Raw genomic sequence first — 19,663 nt, 5'->3', positions numbered from 1 at the left:
AGAGCACGGAACAGCGTGCCCCCTTCCCAGCCTGGAATGGCCACCCTGCATGGTTCCAGGGCTCACCTACAGGCTCAGGTAGCTTCTTGTTTTTTGTCTGTGAGGCAGGCCAGATCTGAAGGCGGGCACTGCCCTCACAGGGAAGCCCGCTGCTCCAGGCAAACGGGAAATGGCAGAGTGGGGGCCTTCCCTGAACTGGCTCCCTCTCCTGGCCCCTTTAAGCCCCTAGCCACCCCATCCCAGACGACTCTTCGCTAGAAATAACTTTATTACTACCACTTCCTTGCTGGCTGCATCCTGTTGCCAGGCTACATGCAGAATACCCATCAGACTAAGTCCCACCCTCGCCCAAAGCCCTTGGATGGTTTCCTAAAGCTCTAGAATCAAGTCTTGATTGCTCCGCAGGTTCAAGATCTCAAAAATCCAGCTCGGACACACCTTTCAGCCTTATGAAAACCTCTCTCTTTCTCGCCCACCCACTGTAGACACGCAAAACCTGTCCATCCCCGGTGGGCTCCGCTAGCCACCTGGACTAACTGCCAGTGGCATCAGCAGTTAATGTGCTCAGCTACTCACAGGACTGCTAGTGTCTGAGCCCGGTCAGCAGCACATCGAAAGAGAAGCCCGTCAATCAACTTCCGAAAAGTCGACCACTGTAGTAAACCCTACAGCGCTGGGCTCCACAAGGACCCCTTCATGGATCGAACTGTGTCCCCTGGCCCAAAGATGTGTCCTCAACCCCGACTTCTCAGCCTGTGGCTAGAACCCTACTTGGGCCTGCCTTGCTTCTTCATGATGTCCATGAAGCAGAATGACGGCAGCACTGGGTCTATCTTGAGTTCATCTTTACTGCGATGTGACAGACACTGCGCGCAGGCTGGCAGGGCGATGGGGGTGAGAGAGATGTCGGCCTCATGAAGATTGTTCAGGCGCAGAAGCTCAAAGAACCAAGGGCCTTGGGTTAGAACGGGCAGCCTGAATCTGGAGTTCCAGCTTCTGAAACTGTGAGAAAACACAGGCCTGTCTGTTACAGCGCCCCCGTGTGGGTGTCTCTGTTGCTGCAGCGCCGCAGCTCTGAGACAGTCTCCACGAGTCAGAGTCCGGGCAGCAGCAGCCAGCATTTGGCTTTGGATTTCTGGTTTAACCACGTGTGACTCGGTCAGCCGCTCTGTCCCACCAGCCACAGTGCAAATGCTCGGGAGTCATGGGACACGCATGGCTACTCTACCACACTGTCCATTCTAGACTGGCCTCCGCTCCTTCAAGAAAAGCCACTCTGATAGCAAGTGTCTCCAATTCTTTGTCTGCCACCCAACGAGCTGTGCATTTGCTCACGAATTCGCGCCCATGTGAGATTTCTACCACGCGTCTTTGTCTTAGCCTTCTCACACCCAGAAGCACAAAAAGGAAAGCAACCTTCAGCAGACCAGATTCATCTCACGTCTGTGCATCATGCACAACTGGAGCTAGCTTTTCACCTGCTGGGTTTGATTTATTAAAGGGTGACCCCACCGGGAGCAGTGGCCTCTGTGGCACAGGAGGAACCAGAACAAACAGGACACCAGAAGTGGACGGGAAGAGACCATCTGAGACCAGCTAGGATGCAGGCAAATCACCCCGTGCCCCTCCCCCCAAACATCCCAAGGCACCCACCCCTTCCCAGGAAGGAGGAAAGATGGATGTGGAAGATCTTGACCCTGAGCTATGAAAAAAAGCTTCCAACAGACGGTGTGAGAGAGCCAGGAAGTATTCAAACAGACCATTTACACAGCTTTCCCTTCAAGTGGTTAATCATCTTTGAGAGTGTGGACGTGTAAAATGCGAGGCTTGGGTCACTTGGGGGATTTTCTTTTAAGGAAAGCTCCTTTCTCCCTCGGTGTCAGTTCATGAAGCTTCGCACATGGACTTGTCCTCAGAAGCCAGTGCAAGGGCAGAGTCCCCAGTCAGCTGCCGCCACAGACAGCAGATGTCCCGGAGAACAGAGGGCGCCTTCCCCACCCAAACTGCCCAAGGAGGTTCACACCCACCCACACGCACGCACACACACATGCTCGCTCTCACTCACATCCACACACACACTCACTCACTCACATCCACACTCACTCACACATGTTCACACACACACACACTCACTCACATCCACACTCACACACACTTACTCACACACATTTTCACACACACTCATATACAAACACACATACTCTCATACACACTCTCTCATTCACTCTCACACACAAGCTCACTCACACTCATACTCTCACTCACTTATGCACACACTCAGACACACACTCAATCACACCCATACTCAGTCACACACTCACTCACACACATGTTCACACATACACACTCACGTTCACACACACACAGATATTCATATACTCACACTCAGACACACTCACACATGCACTCCCTCACACCCATTCACACACACACTCCCACACACTCACTCATTCGCACACACTCAGACACATACACACTCACACTCAAACACACACACACACTCTCACATACACACATTTAATGTGACCAAGCACACCAAACCTATCAGTTAGTTAGGAAACAAACTACGAAGTCATCAATGTGGGCACAAGAGCACCTTTTTAAAAAGGAAAGGTATTCAATTATTTTTGCAAAAAAAGGGCAACCCAATAAATTTTCCCCAGAACAATCACCAGGCCCATAGGCAGATTTCCAGTATGAAATGGTCACACCTGAAGAGCATCCCCAAAGGATCCAGATTTCCGAGCGGCAAGTTTCCATTGGAAAGCAATCACAGTCATTGCTATTTTGCCCTGGTCAAGAGTGTGCTGGTGGTTAGACATTACATTCTAGCTTCTCAATGCCTACAACGCAGGAGAGAAGCCCATACCCGGGCGGTGAGGGGGTGGGGTGTGTGTGTGTGTGTGTGTGTGTGTGTGTGTGTGTGTAGGGGGTGTCATGCGAGTGTCTGAAACCCCAAGAGGAGGACTCAAATCCAGCACCTTAGCTCAAAACAGGACCAAGACACCGGGCTACTGCGGCCCCCTAGTGCCATAGCAGTGTGCTTCCCCAGCAGCAGGGCAGGGAAGGTTGTGTGCGCATGGGCCTCACGCCTGTGTATTTCTCTCTGAGCCTGCTCCCACACAGCCCAGAGAGGTCTGAAGACCAGTCTGAAGGGCCAGCCCAGCACCCCAAAGCCCTTCTCCCGAAGCTTCTGTTGGTTCACCCAAAAATGCTGAATGATCAAGGAAGCCTCCGGTCCTGACCCAGCCCACATGTGATGGTGATGCCATGACAAACATCCCCAAAGTAGGAGCTGGAAACGGCTGGCAGTCTTCTCCCACTGTCCTGGAGACCAGATGTCCACAGTCAAGGCAGTGGCCAGCCCATACTTTTTCTGGAGGCTTTTAGGAAGAATCACCTCTCTCCTGGTCTGCCTTCTGGTGGCGGTGATATCCCTTGGCTTCCTGAGTTTGCGGTCCCCTCACTCCAGTGTCTGGCTCCATGGGGACATTGCCTTCCATTCTGCACAGCTAGTCACTCGACTGAATGGGTCTGGTTGGCATTGGGGGGTTATCTGTTGGGCTGGTATCCAAAGGTTAGCAGTTCAAATCTACCAGCCGCTCCAAGAGAGAAAGATGAGGTTTTCTGTTCCCATAAACACTTACTGCCTTGAAAACCCACAGGAAAAGTTCTTTGTCCTATAGGGTGGCAATGAGCCAGCATCAACTTGCTGGCGGTGAATTCTTATTTTTTAAAGTTTGAATTTAAGACCCACCTGGATATCCAGGATGATCTCATCACAAGGTGTTTAATTATATCTAAAAAGTTCCTGTTTTCCAAATAAGGTCCCTCATGTGTTTGGAGGATGTGGACAGGGCTATCTTCCGGGTACCACGATTCCGCCCACGACATATCAAGGATGGGGATTCCCATCTTGTCTCTGTCAAGGCACGCAGGGTGTCACTGCCTCCCATCAGGGACCTTGCAGGGTTCAGAGCTGAAAGCCCCATTTCTCAGGTGCATCCTCACTCACAGGCAGAGCGGGGCGGTCGATCATCCCTGCGTAAGCATGGTGACATCCTGCACGCTGGTGGGCACACGCAGACGTGTCTCTTTTTTTCAGGGAAACATAGTGACTGAAGCAAGTGTGAGTCTGTTCATCAGGGTGGGGTTCAAAGCCTATCCCTTCTACTTCCCCACTGTATGAACCTCACCTCCCCAAGCCTCCATTCCAACACATGAGAAACAAAGTTTTCCCCATTGTCGTCATTACCTTATCGCCACAGACTTCTGTTGACCTGGACCGTGATGGAGAGCTCGCTGTTCTCCTCACACCTCTCAGCTGTGCTCAGAGGTTGGAGCCCTGTTAGTGTGGCGACCATACATACGGTGTCACCTTCAAAGTGTCCAACACAGAAACCGCTGACATCCCTCTTCAACATCCAGAACGAATGATAAGTTTGGGGGAACCAGTGAGAAAAGCAAACGAAAACCAACCCCAGACATTCACCAACGAAGCCAAAGAAGGGCGACGCCCCCTGCCTCGTCCCATTGGTGATTACACTCTCCTTTCCTGCTCGGCCCTGAATGAACCGGGGGCCTCCGCGTGGCACCACCAGCCTGCACTGGCTACATAGAGAGTGAGCGAAGGTCCTCTCCCTCGCCTCCCTGGCGGGCTGCAGCTCCCTGTAAGGAAGCCGACTCGATCCCCAGAAAGAAGAGGAAGAAAAGTGGAGCAAGAAGATGTGTGACAAAGTCACCCCAGGGCACTGTGGGTCACGTGTTAGGCTGTTAGCCTCAAGGCCATCAGTTCAAGTCCACAGGCAGCTCTGTGGGTGGAAGATGAGGCATTCTGGTCCCGTGAAGATCTACATCGACAGAAACCCTTCAGGGCAGTTCTATGCTGACCCAAGGAGCTGTTGAAATCGACTCAGTGGTGGTGGGTTTTTCTGTCCAGAGGAGGGGGAGTACGCCAGGCCTGCTGGATCCGAGGAAGACGACCTCTGGCATCCGGATCGGAGGCTGGCCAGATGTGCAGATGACAGAGCCTCGCTTGCTGAAAGTGAGGGGGGCTGGAAGATCCAAGCCGGCAGCCTTCAGAATGGATGACACCTCAGGAAAACAAAATCCTCCTTTGGAAATAGAATTCCTCCTTGACGTTGTCAGGGATTTCGTATTATTGAGACGTCACACTCACAGAAGCTGGGGCGTTAAACAATGTGGGTAAACCTGCTGCACAAAACCTCTTTAAAGGATAAGGCACTAAAGAGGTCACTCAAGGACTCAGGTGTGGCTGACCTGAGCCATGATCCCATCTGCATGTGTGAGCCGGGCAGTGCAGACGGGAGACCGGAGATCAGCTGCATTTGAATCAGGGGGTGCTGAGGATACTGACTCTTCCATGGATTGCCAGAGAACCCACTGATCTTTCACGGAAGCCGGGCAGCCAGTATGCCCCTTACAAACATGGGTGGCAAGACTTCATCACCCACACTTTGGACCTCTCATGAGGAAGGACAGACAGCATGCTCACCAAGAAGAGAAAACGTGGAAAAGAACAAGACACAGTGGCCGCCGCCACAGGCTCCGAAGCAGCAACAACTGCGCGGCTGGCGCAGCACCGAGTTCTACCTGTGCACACGGGTGACGGCGACTTGGCATTAACTGCATGACGCAAGACAAGGCATGATGTTGTGACTGGTGCCAGCTGCTCTCCAGTCAGCTTTGACCCAGGGGGATGTCGGACAGCACTGAGCAAAAGGTGACCTGGTTCTGCATCACCGTCATGGTTGTCCGTGGTTCCATCGGTGATTCCAGACTATCTCACCGAGGGTTTCCCATGCCACCTCTGGTCCCCAAACAGGCTTCCTCCTGCAGACGGCGTTCCCAAACCAAGTGAGTCACACAAGTCCGTCAGTCTGCCTTAGCCTGGAAGCTAATGTTTCAGGGAAATCTCTCCAGCTTGGATAAGCCTGTGGCATTGGAAACATCCTTGATATAACTTCCAGCATCATAGTAACATGCCGTGTTAGTCCAGGTTGACTAGAGAAACAGGTCCATTCTTATGTGTGTAAAAGAGAACTTCATATCAAAGAGTAACTGCATATTGAGGAAACATCCCAGCCCAGTCTAGAGCAAGTCAATTAGTCCAATATTAGTCCACATATCTGATAGTAACCTAAAAATTCCTCTTCAGACACAGGCAAAACAGACAATGATGCTGAGTGCAGGAAGATCACAGGCCAGTGGATGGAAAATCTTATGGATCCAGTGGCAAGGGAAGCAACTCAGCACTGGCGTGGGTCTCCATGTGGCTCCTCCAGCTCCAGGGCTCTGGTTCCATCAGTGTAGCTCCATGTGTCTTGTCAGCAGGAAGACCAAGCAGAGAGAGTATCTGGTTTCCAGTGAGCTCTATCTCCTTCATGCCTCCAAATAAGGGCCTGTCAAGCTGCAACCTGATTGACAGTCTAGACTCCACCCCTTTGAAAGTTGACAGGAGATTATGTAACTGTTATGCATGCAAGCCATCACAATGTAACGAAGTAACAGCCAGGGGTGGGAGCATCATACCAGACAAGTTGAAAATGCTCACATGACCAAGGCTTACGTGGACAGCCTTGCATTCCACAAAGCAAAGTCCTGAGGGGAAATGTAGCCTCTGTGGTCTCCTGTATAAGAGGGGTGCTGCCCAGCCCCATGCCGATCCCCTCCAGCACAGCCTCCTTGTTACCTATTTTCCTCCACCGCCTCATCTGATCGTGGACTGATCTGAGCCAGGGCGTTCTCAGGCGAGCATGTCAGCCTCTTCTAGCCCTTCCACCCATCGTGTCTCCTCCACGCAAAGAACAGCAGCACACAGGCGAGCCTTAGGAGTGGCGCTCGGACGCACATGCGATTCAGACACTCCTCTCACGCAGGATTCTTTCTTTGTCGTCACGATTCTGTGTCGACACTCAACACGGGGCCCTTTCTTATGACTCTGGGCCACACACTGTCTCCTGTGGGAATGGCTTTTCTCATTTGTCACCCCAGGACTGAAGTCCCCGAGGGAAAGAGAAGATGTCGGGGCTGCCACTGGCCTTCGGAGCACCTTGAGGAAAACCTGAATAGGACCCCTTCTTCAAGACCCCCCTATCAGCTAGAACACTGTTGGAATGGACTGATTCTATGAGAATGTTGCCATCTTCCGAGAACGGTGACCGTTTATAGGCAAATACAACGTGTCATGATGTTCAGGGCACACCCCAAAGCTGTGCGGTGAGCAGCCCTGTACAGTCGTCTTGGGTGGCCGCTTTTCATCTCCATAGCTTTAGAAGAAGTAAATATTGTGATTTGCCTAAAAGCCGACTCAATGGTCAAATCCAAATATCATATTTATGGGTGTGTTTGTGTATATTTTCCCCATTTGCTGTGGAGTCCACCGCAGCTCCTGGTGACCGCGTGTGTTTCAGAATAGAATGGCGTTCCGCAGGGCATCCACAGCCACTGGAAACTCACCACCAGGCCTTTCTTCGGAGGGACCTCGGAGTAGGATCCAACTACCCGCCTTCCAGTAGCAGTACAGCACTTGGCCATTTGTACTACCCAGTGACATGTGTGTGCATGTTTTATGTACATTGAAAAAGTTTAATTTAGCATGACCAGCTGGCCTCAGTTTAGATGATTCCAATTTTGTTGGCAACATCTAAAGAGTCACAGTCAGGAGCCAGTTGAACATATGCCTTCTTCTCCCCATCAGGCCTGATCAAGGTGTTGACCTTGGCTATGTCAGTGTCATAGAGCTTCTTCACAGCCTGTTTGATCTGGTGTTTGTTGGCCTTGACATCCACACCGAACACAAGTGTGTTGTTATCTTCGATCTGCTTCATGGCAGACTCTGTGGTCAAGGGGAACTTGATGATGGCATAATGGTCCAGCCTATTTCTCCTGGGGGCGCTCTTCCCAGGGTATTTGGGCTACCTTCTTAGTCTCAGGGTCTTGGGCTGCGGGAAGGTGGGTGACGTGCAGATCTTCTTTTGTGTGGCTGTGGGCACCTTTCAGCAGGGCCTTCTTGGCTTTTAAAGCCTTTGCTTTGGCTTCCGTTTGGGGAGGGGCAGGAGCTTCCTTCTTTGCCTTCCGCGCTATCTTCATGAAAAAAGCTGTGTGTGTATTTTAAAATGAATATTTCTGAAAGAGAATTGTCTGTGTCAGTGTAGATTACCAGTTTGAAGCCAGGAAAATAGCCATGCTTGATGTCTCAGGACAAGAATTTAAAAAATGCATGCTAGATTGAAGCAATACCATGGAGTGAGAGGGGAAAAAGAAAATTTTGGAACCCCAAAGTAAAGCTGCTTATTCCTATGGTAGAAGAAACATATGTCCTTACCTTGCATAACCAAACATTTCCCTAACGGCCATAAAAATAATTGGCCTCATCTCAAAGCCCAGTTGCAGCAGCTCAGGGATCAAGTCCAGCCAGTGAGCTGCTGCTTCTACCAATTGCTTTATGGGGAGTGCCTGTGGGCTGCCCCTTCCCTGGGTTTAGACTTTGGCCTTTAAGTGAGACCCCTAGGAGTGCACAGGGCCCAGGATAACGAGTTGACCAGAAACACGACCCCAGTTCCACAGGCGATGGAGGGAAGGAGGGCTGACCATAAGACCACAGCTCAGAGAAAATAGATCATTCAAAAGTAAAAGTCCTTAAACAAGCAGATGTCTTTTGACCGGCTGCACATGTAGAGCGGCGACAGGCACATTGCTTGTCCTCAGCCTCTTGGGTCGGGATCATGAGTCAAATGGCCAGAGTGGCAGGGCCAAGGAAAGCAGCTCAGCTGCATGAGGAGAGGGGGGACGCCAGCCCCACTGGGCAGCTAATAGGTAGAGGCCGGGCGTCCTATTGCCAGAGCCACGGGGCTCAGAGGGGGCCTGCTCCCACGGAATGTGTTCACCTGTTAACAGAGAGGCTGGTGGTTTGAGGCCACCCAGAGGCACCTGGGAGGAATGGCCTAGAGACACGCTTTAAAAAACAGCCCCCGAAACCCCAAGGGAACTGTGTTCTCTGTCATACACGGGCATCACGCTTCAGACTCTGCTTCACAGCGTCTGGGTTGGGGCCTTTCCCCGGCTTTTGTTCTCCCCACGTCAAAGGCAATCTTACTCTTCATCCCATTTTGCAGAGGGGGGCTCACCCACTCACCCATGGTCAGGAGGTCACTATGGCCAGCCACATGGGGTCCCCGTTGAGGCCCTCCCGGTTCCCCGCACTCTCCTGGGGAGACCTTTAGGCATGCACAGGCCTCCTTGCAGACTTGTTCCAGGCAGATTCCAGCTCAGGAGGTGCAGGGTGGAGGCTGCGTGTCTGTGTTTCTAACACGCCCCAAGGAGGTGGTGATGTGTTGACTGCAGGGCCACGCTTTGCATAGCTGGGTTTTAGACCAGTGGTTCTAGGCCAAAGATGCTTTTGCCCCTCCCTGGGTGTCTGGTGACACGTGAAGATATCTTTGATCACCGTATCTAGGCACAGTACACCACCGGCATCTACTGGATAGCGGTCAGGGATTCAGCTAAACCCACTTCAGGGCACACCCCTCCTCCCATCGCAGTGACGCCTGACCCAGCCCGGGCTGTCAGCAGGACCCTGGTGAGGACCCAGCTTTGAGACAGCCAGCCCCAAGGCAACACAACTGCTTGCAAAGCTGCCGCAGCTTTGCAAACGTGCTGGAGCCAAAGGGACGCACGGTATTCCAAAAGCTCCTGATAACACCCAATAAAAAAGGGTCGATTCCATGCCACGGATGGATGGCTAGAGGAAGATGGAGATTCAGTTCCTCCCCAATAGGCCGCTGTCCTGAAGAAGACGAAACTAGCTGACCGCAAAGGTGGGTTCTGGAAACTGCCCAGGGGTCCGCTGGGGCCTGCTTCATAGGGCTGGCAGTCACAATGGCGAGGCAGAGGACAGAGTGACTCTTCATGCCAATGCTATCACTTCCTGCTCTGGAAGCTCACACAAGATCACAGAAAACCCTCCTTGAAAATTCAGTGTCCGCTATTGCGGCCAATGCTAAGGGAGGGCTGCTCCATCCGGGGTCACTCCCAGCATGGCCCAGGCTCCAGCACAGCAAACCTGCTCAGGGGCTGGTTTGACCGAAGGAAGCATGTTTTGTCGCAGAGGCATGCCCAGTGGCACAGGTGATGGTGGCACACCTTTTAGGATGAGGTATGTTGGGACAGAATAGCCTTCATCGCACGGCTTTTACTTTATTTTTCCGCTGAGGGGTTTTCAAGGATGACAATGTTGAGCACCATTTGGTTACTTTTATAGATTTCAGGATCTGGGTGTGTCGGGTGCCTGCCCTACCTGCCACGTGTCTGTCGACGCACTTCCCAGAGGCTCCCCAAAGCCCCCTCATGCAGCCCCTTGACCTGACTCCAGGACGGAACCGGGCCTCCCGCATCCCTTCCCTGAGCACAAGGTGAGTCAGAGTCGAGGGTTCCCGGTGACATGACTGAAGGGATGAATGGGCGCTCTGGTCCTCGCAGGCTCGCCGTTCCCAGTTCTCCCTGCTCTCTGACTACTTCTTCTCGGGCATCTGCACGGCACCCCTTCCTCCTTCTTTGCCTTGGAACCTGATTTGATGGTGGAGATAGTTGCCCTTCCTCTCAGGACAAGCAGCTCCCAGCCGGGTCTCCCCAACCAATCCTGCACTCCCTCCCCACCCCCTGCCCCATGAGGAGCCAGTGCTGACATCTAGGAGACTGTTCACGAGGGGCAGAGCCCAGAGGGGGGTGTGGGATCAGACAGGGAAGGGGGCGGCGGCGGGGCATGCCCTGGGAGAGAAACCACACTGCATGGCTAATGGACTGCCAAGGAGGAGCAGCATGGGGATCTCACAGAGAAAGTGGGCGGGGCTTTTAGCCCGGGTGTGGGGGTCCGTGATCATGCCCATGGCAGTCAGGAGCAAGGTGGGATTGGAGGAGGGGGTTCTGTAAGGGGAGCATGAGAGGCATTCAGAACAGTGAGGTCCACACGGCTCTGCTCTTTGCATATTGTCAGTCCAGTGGGGAAGAAACTCAGGGCGGATTTTAATAATGGGTAACTATCAGCTCCGAGAGACGTGCGCCCCAGGGGCACGATGGCTGCTAAGGGAAATGGCATTGGTGGGAACCCCCAGGCAGTGCTGCAGGAGGAAACTGGGGGAGGGGGGAAGGCTGCTCTGCCACGTGGGGCTTCCGGGATTCAGAATCCACTCCGCAGCACCCAACAACAATCCCGCATTAGACCATGAGCCTGGGGCACGACAGGTGAGCCCTGGGCTGCTCACGGGAAGGTGGTAGGCTCACTCCCACACAGCAGTTGTGTTCAAGAAGCCCCTGGTGGTCTGTCCCCTGCAGGCCATGGCCCAGAAAGCCCCCTGGGGCAGTGCTGTCCGTCTCCAGGGGTCGCCAGGACTCAACAGCACCTAACAACAATGACAACATGAGAGGATCAGACAGTAGCCGGACACAGTCAGCCCAGAGTGGGAGGGTGCTCGAGCCAGAGCTGCTAAGGGGCCGACCGAGGCTGGTCAAGACTGGTGAGGAGGAACGTGACCAGGCGCCTGGAGAGCTGATGTGTGTGTCCTCGATTCTGAAGCCTGTGACAGTTACCTAACATGGCAAAGGGACTTGAGGGGCGTGACTAAAGACCTTGTGATGTGACTGGGTGACCCGGGTGCACACAGCGCGGTCACAGGCCCAAACAAGAGGAGGAGAGCTGGGGTCTGAGTCAGAGGGAGGAATGCATGGCCACAGAAACGGAGAGAGACCCGAAGGTGCTGAGCTGCTGACCGGGGATGGAGGGGAAGATAAAGACAGGGCATGAGGGCAGCCTCCTGAGGTTGGAAAAGGGAAGGAAACCGATTCTTCCCTAGAACCTTCCAGGAGAAAAGCAGTCAGCTAACACCCGGACCTCAGCCCAGTGAAAAGGACTTTGAACCTGTGACCTCCTACATTGGTTCTCAGCCATCACGTGGGCAGTCGTTTGCTACAGCATCCACAGGGAGCACAGGCAAGCCACGGGCCATAATGGTAAAGGAGATGTTGACAATGGCTCCCAGTACCTGGCTGGCTGAGTTGGAAAGTGCACAGCAGTAGGAATCAGTGAGACAGTGACCCAAGAGGACGGGCGAGTTGTAGAGAAATTCCATTCTACAGAGGCTGTGTTAGGCAGGGTTCTCTAGAGAAACAAAAGCAGGACACTTAGGAATATATATGTTAATTAATCCACACAGCAGTACAGAGGGCTCAGTTCAACTCACTTTCATGGAACAGTTAATGTACTGGAAGTCCTTCAATTCACATGGACTGCTGGGTCCAAGGTCAAGGAAGCAGACAGTGGAATCCTCCCTGGAGCAAAGCAAGCAGAGTCTGCCCACGAGCAGCAAACAGCAGGGCTGATCACCAACTGTCAGTAGCTTGGGAGCTTTGTGAAGCAGGCCCAAATGGGACATGGAACTCAGCAATGCAAGGCGACAGGATCCACCAGCCTCAAACTCAAATAATGTATGAGTGTATGCACCAGCAATGTGGTGAAGCCGGTCTCGAAGGAGCCTCAGGCTCTAGGAACATGATCCATGGGTTGGCTTGGCCCACGGGTAGTGTAGCTCACAGATTGAGGCAGAGAACTAACTAAAGCAGCACACTCTGATCACCAGCAAGCAGGAGGGAGAGAGGTGGCCCTTGTAGAGCCTTTGATCTCTTTGTCCTCCAATCAAACTGCAACCTGCTTAATCCCACACGTTCCTATTGGCCAGGTTGGCACAATAAACCTAACTACCACAGAGGCCAAGCTTCTGATATCCCAGAGGTCTCCTTGGAGATGTGTACTAGAGAACATGAACATGGAGCTGATGCTCAGGAGAGAGGTCCAGGACAGGGATCAAATAAAGAAAGGCTGCAACCTCAAGAGCCCCCAACCTCAAGAGCCCCCAGCCTCAAGAGCCCCCTAGATCATTGCCATTCTTTGTAACAAACACACGGCTGCCCCGAGTTGGGGGTCAACTTGATGGCAACTCGTTTGTTGGGTTTTCTTCATTTTAATTTGATCTGTTGGTCTCTCGTTTCTTTTAAAGATAAGGTTAACTTCATGAGTAATTCTATCACTCTTATATGGTTACACAGGACACTGTGGGGAGTGATAATTTTTATCAGCCAGAACAGGGCAGGAGAAAGAATTTACATTAAAATCCTAACTTTGGCCTGAGACAGTCACAATATCTCTGAGCGTCTACTCCCTCGTTTGTAAAAAGAGCTGAGTCCTCCCCTGGGTTAAATGGATAGTGAATGTCTGGCACTCTGTTGAATGCCCAGCTGCAGCTGAAGTGCTCCTGGAAAGGAGCCAGTGTCACTCAGAAGATGGCAAGGCTCCACATCACTTACGTGGGACATTTTGGTCATCGGGAAAGACCAGTCTCTGGAAAGGACACCATGGTTGGCAAAGTAGAGGGCCAGAGAAAACCAGGAATGCTCCCCAGGAGATGGATCAGTCCAGTAGCCAGAACAAGGGCTGCAACCCTGCTAGCGTCCACAAAGAGAACACAGGATGACAGGGTGGCGATGCCTCATTCTATGACGAATCACTGTGGCCTCGATATCAATGAACCACATCGTGAGCACCGTGCATCCACACGCCAGGAAAGGCGCTCGGATGAGCCCAGGAACAGTCACAAGCCACCTGAAGAGTTACAACCAATGCCACTTGTTCAGTGCTCTCCTGAGTCGGTTTTCAGAAGCAACTGAGACTTGGGTTGCTGACTACAATATGACACTGTGGTCATTACATAATCTGTTGCCAATTTGAGACTGAAGAGTGAAGGGGTGGAGGTTAGCCTGTCAATCAGGTCTTAGATTGATGACCTCAACTGGTGGCACTAAGGTGATAAACAGCTCACTGGAGTCGGGACATTCATTCACTCCCTGAGAGACATTACTGACAATGAGCCTGATGGCGCTATGCTGCTGCAGCCAGAGCCCTGGAGCTGGAGGAGCCACATGGAGACCCACGCCACTTCTGAGAGCTTCTACCGCCACTGGATCCACAAGACTTTCCCCCAACTGCCCTGTGATCATCCTGCATTCAGCATCAGGGCATGTGTTTCATGAGTCTGAAGGGGATTTTATAGTTTGGTATCGGACATATGGGATAAAATTGGACTTATGGACTTGATCTGAACTAGGTTGGGATGTTTTCTCAATATTCAATTGCTCTTGTATATAAAGCTTTTTCTTATACACATATGAGTGTCTATATGAATTTGTTTCTCTAATATATCCTGACTAACGAGGCAGCAAAGATGCAAAACACACAATCTCTGATCACTAGGAGGAAGCCCATATCGCGTGTCAACAGTGATAAACCAGCAGTGAACACACACCATGCCCGAGACGCTGGCGATATTAACCATGCATAAGGCATGCTGGCAGCTCCCAGAGAAGATAATAATAGCAAAGCAGCCACTGTGGGCACTGACGACTCTGTGCCAGGCACACTTCACACGTATTACGTCTAATTGAAGCAACCCCCGTGCACTAACCACATACGGTACAAAGCAATGGACTCTCTAATGAGCAGAAGCAATAACAGATGGACGGGGTGGGGTGGGGGTGGGGTGGCTGGGGAGAAGATCACCCTTGAGTTTGCACAGCTCACCCCAAACTCCTGTGCCCCCGCAAGAGACCTGCAAACGGCCACCAGGCAAGGTTTGATGCAGAAGACCAAAGTCAATCGCTCAACCTGGGAGTGTGGGCTGGTTCCACAAGGAGATCGCCTGGCAGGAGGGCAAGGCTCACGCATCCCTCCCTGCCCGGGACTCGTGGAACACAACTGGCATTTGCGGAGGCAAGCTCCGTGCATAGCGCTCCACAGAGGTCATCTCGAGGGAACGAGGGAGCAAACTCGCAGAGGGGCCAGAAAGGTCATGCAGGAAGCAGAGGCAACTGCTGCTGGACATGGGATTCAGGCCAGAAGCCTCCTGCAAATTCCACCAGCATTATCAGGTCTCCCGCAGAAGCCTGGAACGGCTACAGGAAACAGGACCACAGAGACAGTGGGGAGGATGCAGATGAAAATGCAATGGGGAGAAAATGATGGAGGTGAAACCCAAAGGGGAAGACATCAACATCTTCAGGGAAAGAATAAGAGCTTCAGTGACATCTTCCTAAGGAAAAACCAGATGAGAAAACACACAGCAAAGGAACTGATGCAAAGGAAGCAACTCGGGGGGCGGGCAGGACACCAGGCCTGAAGAGAGGCCGTTATGTGACTGTGATTTTCTACAGGACAATGGATCGTGTGAAGACAATGGATCGTGGAGTCTTCCCACCAACTTTTGGGATTGCGGACACCTCACCTCTGAGGTCCCTGCTGTTGGAAACCAGCAGCGATTCTGCAGGGGAAAGCAGGGGCTCCTACCACTCCGTATAGAGTCTCAGCAACCCACAGGGGCAGCTCTGCCTGTCCTACAGGGTGGCTAGGTGTCGGAGTGCACCCAGTGGCCATGAGTTTGGCAAGAGTTTGGTGAGCCTACTGGCAGCTCTGGTTCCAGTTGGCTCTTCTGTAACCGGAGTCCCTGGTGGGTCATCGGAAGGTGTGCAGTTTGATACTTCCCAGAGCTGTCGGGGAAGGCAGGGCCAGCAAATCCCCCCACAAAGCCAACCATTTGAGAACCCCAGAAGCACTGTTCCACGCCGACCCACATGGAGCCGACTCAAGGGCACCTGGTTTTGACGGTCAGGGTCAGCGTCATCACCCGCACCTCGGACCACTGCTATCAGGAGCCACGGAGCCCAGCACCAGCCCGTCTCCCCACTCGCAATGGCGGTACTGCTGGCTGTGGCGGTGGTGACCAGGGCAAAGGACACTCTTGACAGCCCTATGGGAGGAGTCTAGCCACCCTCAGGCAGACAAGGCCACTGGTGGCTGTGATTCCAGGCAACACGGTCCCATTGAGCCATCTCCCTTGAAGGCGCAAGAAATGCCACCTTTCTATCGATCAGCAAGGCACCAAAGTGAGGAGGCAGCCTGCCAAGAGGGTTGCCAGGGTGGGTAGGCGCTGTCACATCAGTGTTTGATTTCTAGTGCTCCCATGGCACTCAGCAGAAATGCCCACCACTGACAGCAAGGAACCCTGTTGTCGAGTTCTCAGCCGCCAACTAAAGGTCCGTGGCTTGATTCGCCCAGTGTCTCCGTGGGTGAACGACGTGGCAGCCAGCCTGTGGGAAGACCGCGTAGCCTTGCAAACCCTCTGGGATATTTCAGCTCTGAGTCGGAATTGATTGGATGGTGCTGGCTGAATGGGGTTTTTTTCTTTTGGCTATTGATGGGATCAGACCATCCAGCCTTTATCTGGCAGAGACGCTGGGTGGATCCAAACCACCAGCCTCTGAAGAGCAGCCAAGTGCTTAACTGTTGAACCATAGATGAGCTTTTTAAAAAGTGTCCCTGTCCTTCAGAGCATCCTGGGTCATTACCTGTTCTGAGAGGCACATGCATTCTCAAGCCTCCCCTGAACCCCCGCATCTGCACTGCCGGCAGCCCTGGCTTGAAGAAACCCTACCAATAACCACTGAGCGTCCTGCCCGCAGGTTCTTACGGCACTTCCGGTTTCCAGGGTGGATTGGCAAGGACCCAGTCCCTGTGAAGTGTCCTGACTTGTAAACCAACCAAAGCTGGAGCCCTTAAGGCAGTGGTTCTCAACCTGTCGCCCGATCCATAACAGGAGCAAAATGACAGTGATGAAGTAGCAATGATAATAAATTTATGGTTGGGGGTCATCACAACATGAGGAACTGTATTAGGAAGGTTGAGAACCACTGCTGTACGGCCACCTAATTCTTGCCATGCATCATTAAAGTATTGCAACAGAGACCCTTGCCAGGAACACCTCTGGGTGCCCCCCACCCAAAGGCTCAGTGAAAGCCTACACTGAATTCTGCCTGCTGTCTGAAGCGGGATCAGATCTTGTGGCTTCTCTGCTACCTGGAAACTCTCAGAATGGCAAAGGCACCTCTGCCCTTTTAAACAAACAAACAAACAAACCCTTTCATAACCAAATGCAGACAGCACAGCAACATTTCAGAGAAGATCGATGCTCCAAACCAGGATTCACTTCCAGCACAGTCCCAAGTGTGCACAGGTGTGATGTTCTTGTTGTCAGCTGTCACCAATGAGTGGTGAGCCCCTACGAGACCAAACAAACTGCTACCTGGACCTGTGCCACCCGAGGATGCTCTGCCGTGGGTCGGCCCCTGTGATCTCTGTAGATCCTCAGAAATACACCACCAGGCCCTTCTTCCTCACCCAGAGCAGTCTGGGAGTTGTGTTGCCACTGGCAGAGGGGCTGGGAGTGGGACAGATAGTCGCACATGAGGTGTGTGCCCCCAGAAGTCAAATCCGGGTCACCCACTAAATCCACCAACACCAACAAGCTTTGTAAACCCCACCCACCGGCCGATTCTGACCTTACAGAATGGGGCAGAGCGGCCCCACTGGGTTTCCTAGGCGACAGTCTTCATGGAAGCAGAAAGTCTCCCCCACCTCTTACTGAGCAGCTAGTGGGTTTGAACTGCGGGCCTTTCAGCAACTGCTGAGCACTTTAATCACTATGCTACCAAGACTGTAGACTGAGCAAACTCTGAATTATGGGTGCAAGAAATTAAATAAAAGGAGGGTTTCTTATAGTAATTCTGTTGAGAGAAAATGTCCAGGCTGGCCCAGGGATAAAAGGAAGTCTCATTAGTAAAGTAAAAGCAGTCGCGCGTAGTGGCAGCTCGTCTTCCTGAATGGGGTGGACACAGCAGCTCCTGCGGACATGGCTCCCGCTCCAGTGCAGAAATGGCCCCACAGCCCTGGGCGCCTCTGCCAGGAAGCACTCTGCTCCACCATGTCTCCCCGAAAGCCCGCTGGCAGTCTGCATCCTCACATGCAACTTCCAAACGTGGTCAGGCCGAGGTCAGAGATGCGTGCCGGCTATGGAGAACATCTCAGGTGTGGAGAAAACATCGCAAGACAATGGGGACAAGCCCTACCATCTCTCTGAGCTTAGCAGTTTGGAGCTAGGCAGAGCGCCCGACTAAAGGACGTCGTCAGGTGGGTCCAGAAATAAACGTTGCAATCGCCAAAATAGCTGAATATGTGCATTCACATTTGCATCTGCATCAATCCTAGCTGCTATTCTAGAATTTGCTGGAACTTGAGATTCTGCAGGACTCAGCCCAAGGCCAGGTTTTTAAAATAGTAATAATAAGGATACTTCATAGTACTTAGAGCAGAACACACGTGGCTATGGCATTTTAAAGAGAGGGAAGAAAGGGTCACTGTGACCATCTGCAGTGTGTTTCCACATGATAAAACCACTGTGCCCCAGCATGACTCTGAACTTGGTGGCACTGGTGGCTGGGGCAGTGGGCGGGGGGTAGAGAAATGTTCAGTTAAAAAATATAACAGGAGATTCAAAGCCCAGTGAGGGGAAGTGAAGAAGACTAACCTTTTGGCAAAATAAATCTGCTAATTCATAGTGAGTGTCGGTCATCAAGCATGGGTTTACGTGCCTTCTCGTGTCCATCATGAATCCTGAGACACACCCCTGCTAATCTCATGAAGTGCCAACATTTCTGTGTGGTATGTTAGATCAAACTTTGCCCCCAGCCTCATTTCTTGTTTAAGTGCCGTCTCTCTCTCTCTGTCTCTCTGTCTCTCTGTCTCTCTGTCTCTCTCTCTCTCTCTCTCTCTCTCACACACACACACACACACACACACACACACACACACACACACACATTCCTCCTTTTTCTTTCCAGGTACGCCACCACAACTCACCTCCTTCGCACATCTGTGTCCTAGTCCAGTGGCCTGTGGTCAGCGTTGGACTCTATAAATGCCCAAGTTCAGGGTTGCCCTTCTTCAGGAAAGGGTTCCCTATGAATTACCATGGTGACTACAGCCACAGCCCAGTTACCAGGAGGACCTGCCATCCCTCTACCCCCCAACCAGGGCAACTTTTCCCCTGGGCCAGGGGACAGCAGGCTAAGGCTGAACACACACTGTGCTGTCCCAACTAAGGAGGGTTGTGAACCGGTGCCACATGATGCTAACATCATACAATGCACAGGACAGCCCCCTGCAAACATGCTTCTCCGGCTCCAAGTGTCAGTAGAGCTGGTGAGAACTCCCAAGCCCACCCTGGAGTAGCGCCCGAGGGTCGCCTGGGCCGACGCCCAACAGGAAAGCCCTCAGAGGGCCGTTAGCCCAGTCCAGACTGCCGCTGAGACCTGACTGCCGTGGGGACGCAAAGGAGGGCGGAGGGCAAGAGCTCGGGGGTCATCCAGCCTGGATCCCAGCTCCTGGAACCAGGACACTGCCCGGGGAGAAGTCGGCAACTCTGGAACCCATGAATGGCTCTCCAAGTACAAGGTTTGACTAAGGACTCTCCCACACTAATGATCCCGTGTACATGCTTAAACCCCACGTGCGTATGTGCTACGGTGCCTTTCCAGAACAGCCCCTTCGAAGCTGCCACAGACTTTTAAAGCGCTAACTCGACAGGCCTAAGAGGAGCTCTGGTATGCAAGGGGCTGCGCTTCGGCTGCTAATCACAGGTCAGCAGTTCAAAACCACTGGCCATTCCTTGGGAGAATGAGAAAGCTTTCTACTCCCATAAAGCTTTCA

The 19,663-nt window shown here is 52.6% G+C and overlaps 1 protein-coding gene and 1 pseudogene across 1 annotated transcript in view; both read right to left on the bottom strand.

The window, feature by feature from the left end:
- The window catches only part of ERC2 (ELKS/RAB6-interacting/CAST family member 2), a 763,082-nt gene that overhangs the window by 593,511 nt on the left and 149,908 nt on the right, over window positions 1–19,663 (bottom strand). The window lies entirely within an intron of this gene.
- LOC142448543 (large ribosomal subunit protein uL23-like) lies at window positions 7,614–8,112 on the bottom strand (annotated as a pseudogene).

The sequence above is a fragment of the Tenrec ecaudatus genome, chromosome 5 (genome assembly GCF_050624435.1).
Source record: "Tenrec ecaudatus isolate mTenEca1 chromosome 5, mTenEca1.hap1, whole genome shotgun sequence".
NCBI classification, from domain to species: domain Eukaryota; kingdom Metazoa; phylum Chordata; class Mammalia; order Afrosoricida; family Tenrecidae; genus Tenrec; species Tenrec ecaudatus.
This window is presented reverse-complemented; position numbering and strand designations above follow the sequence as displayed.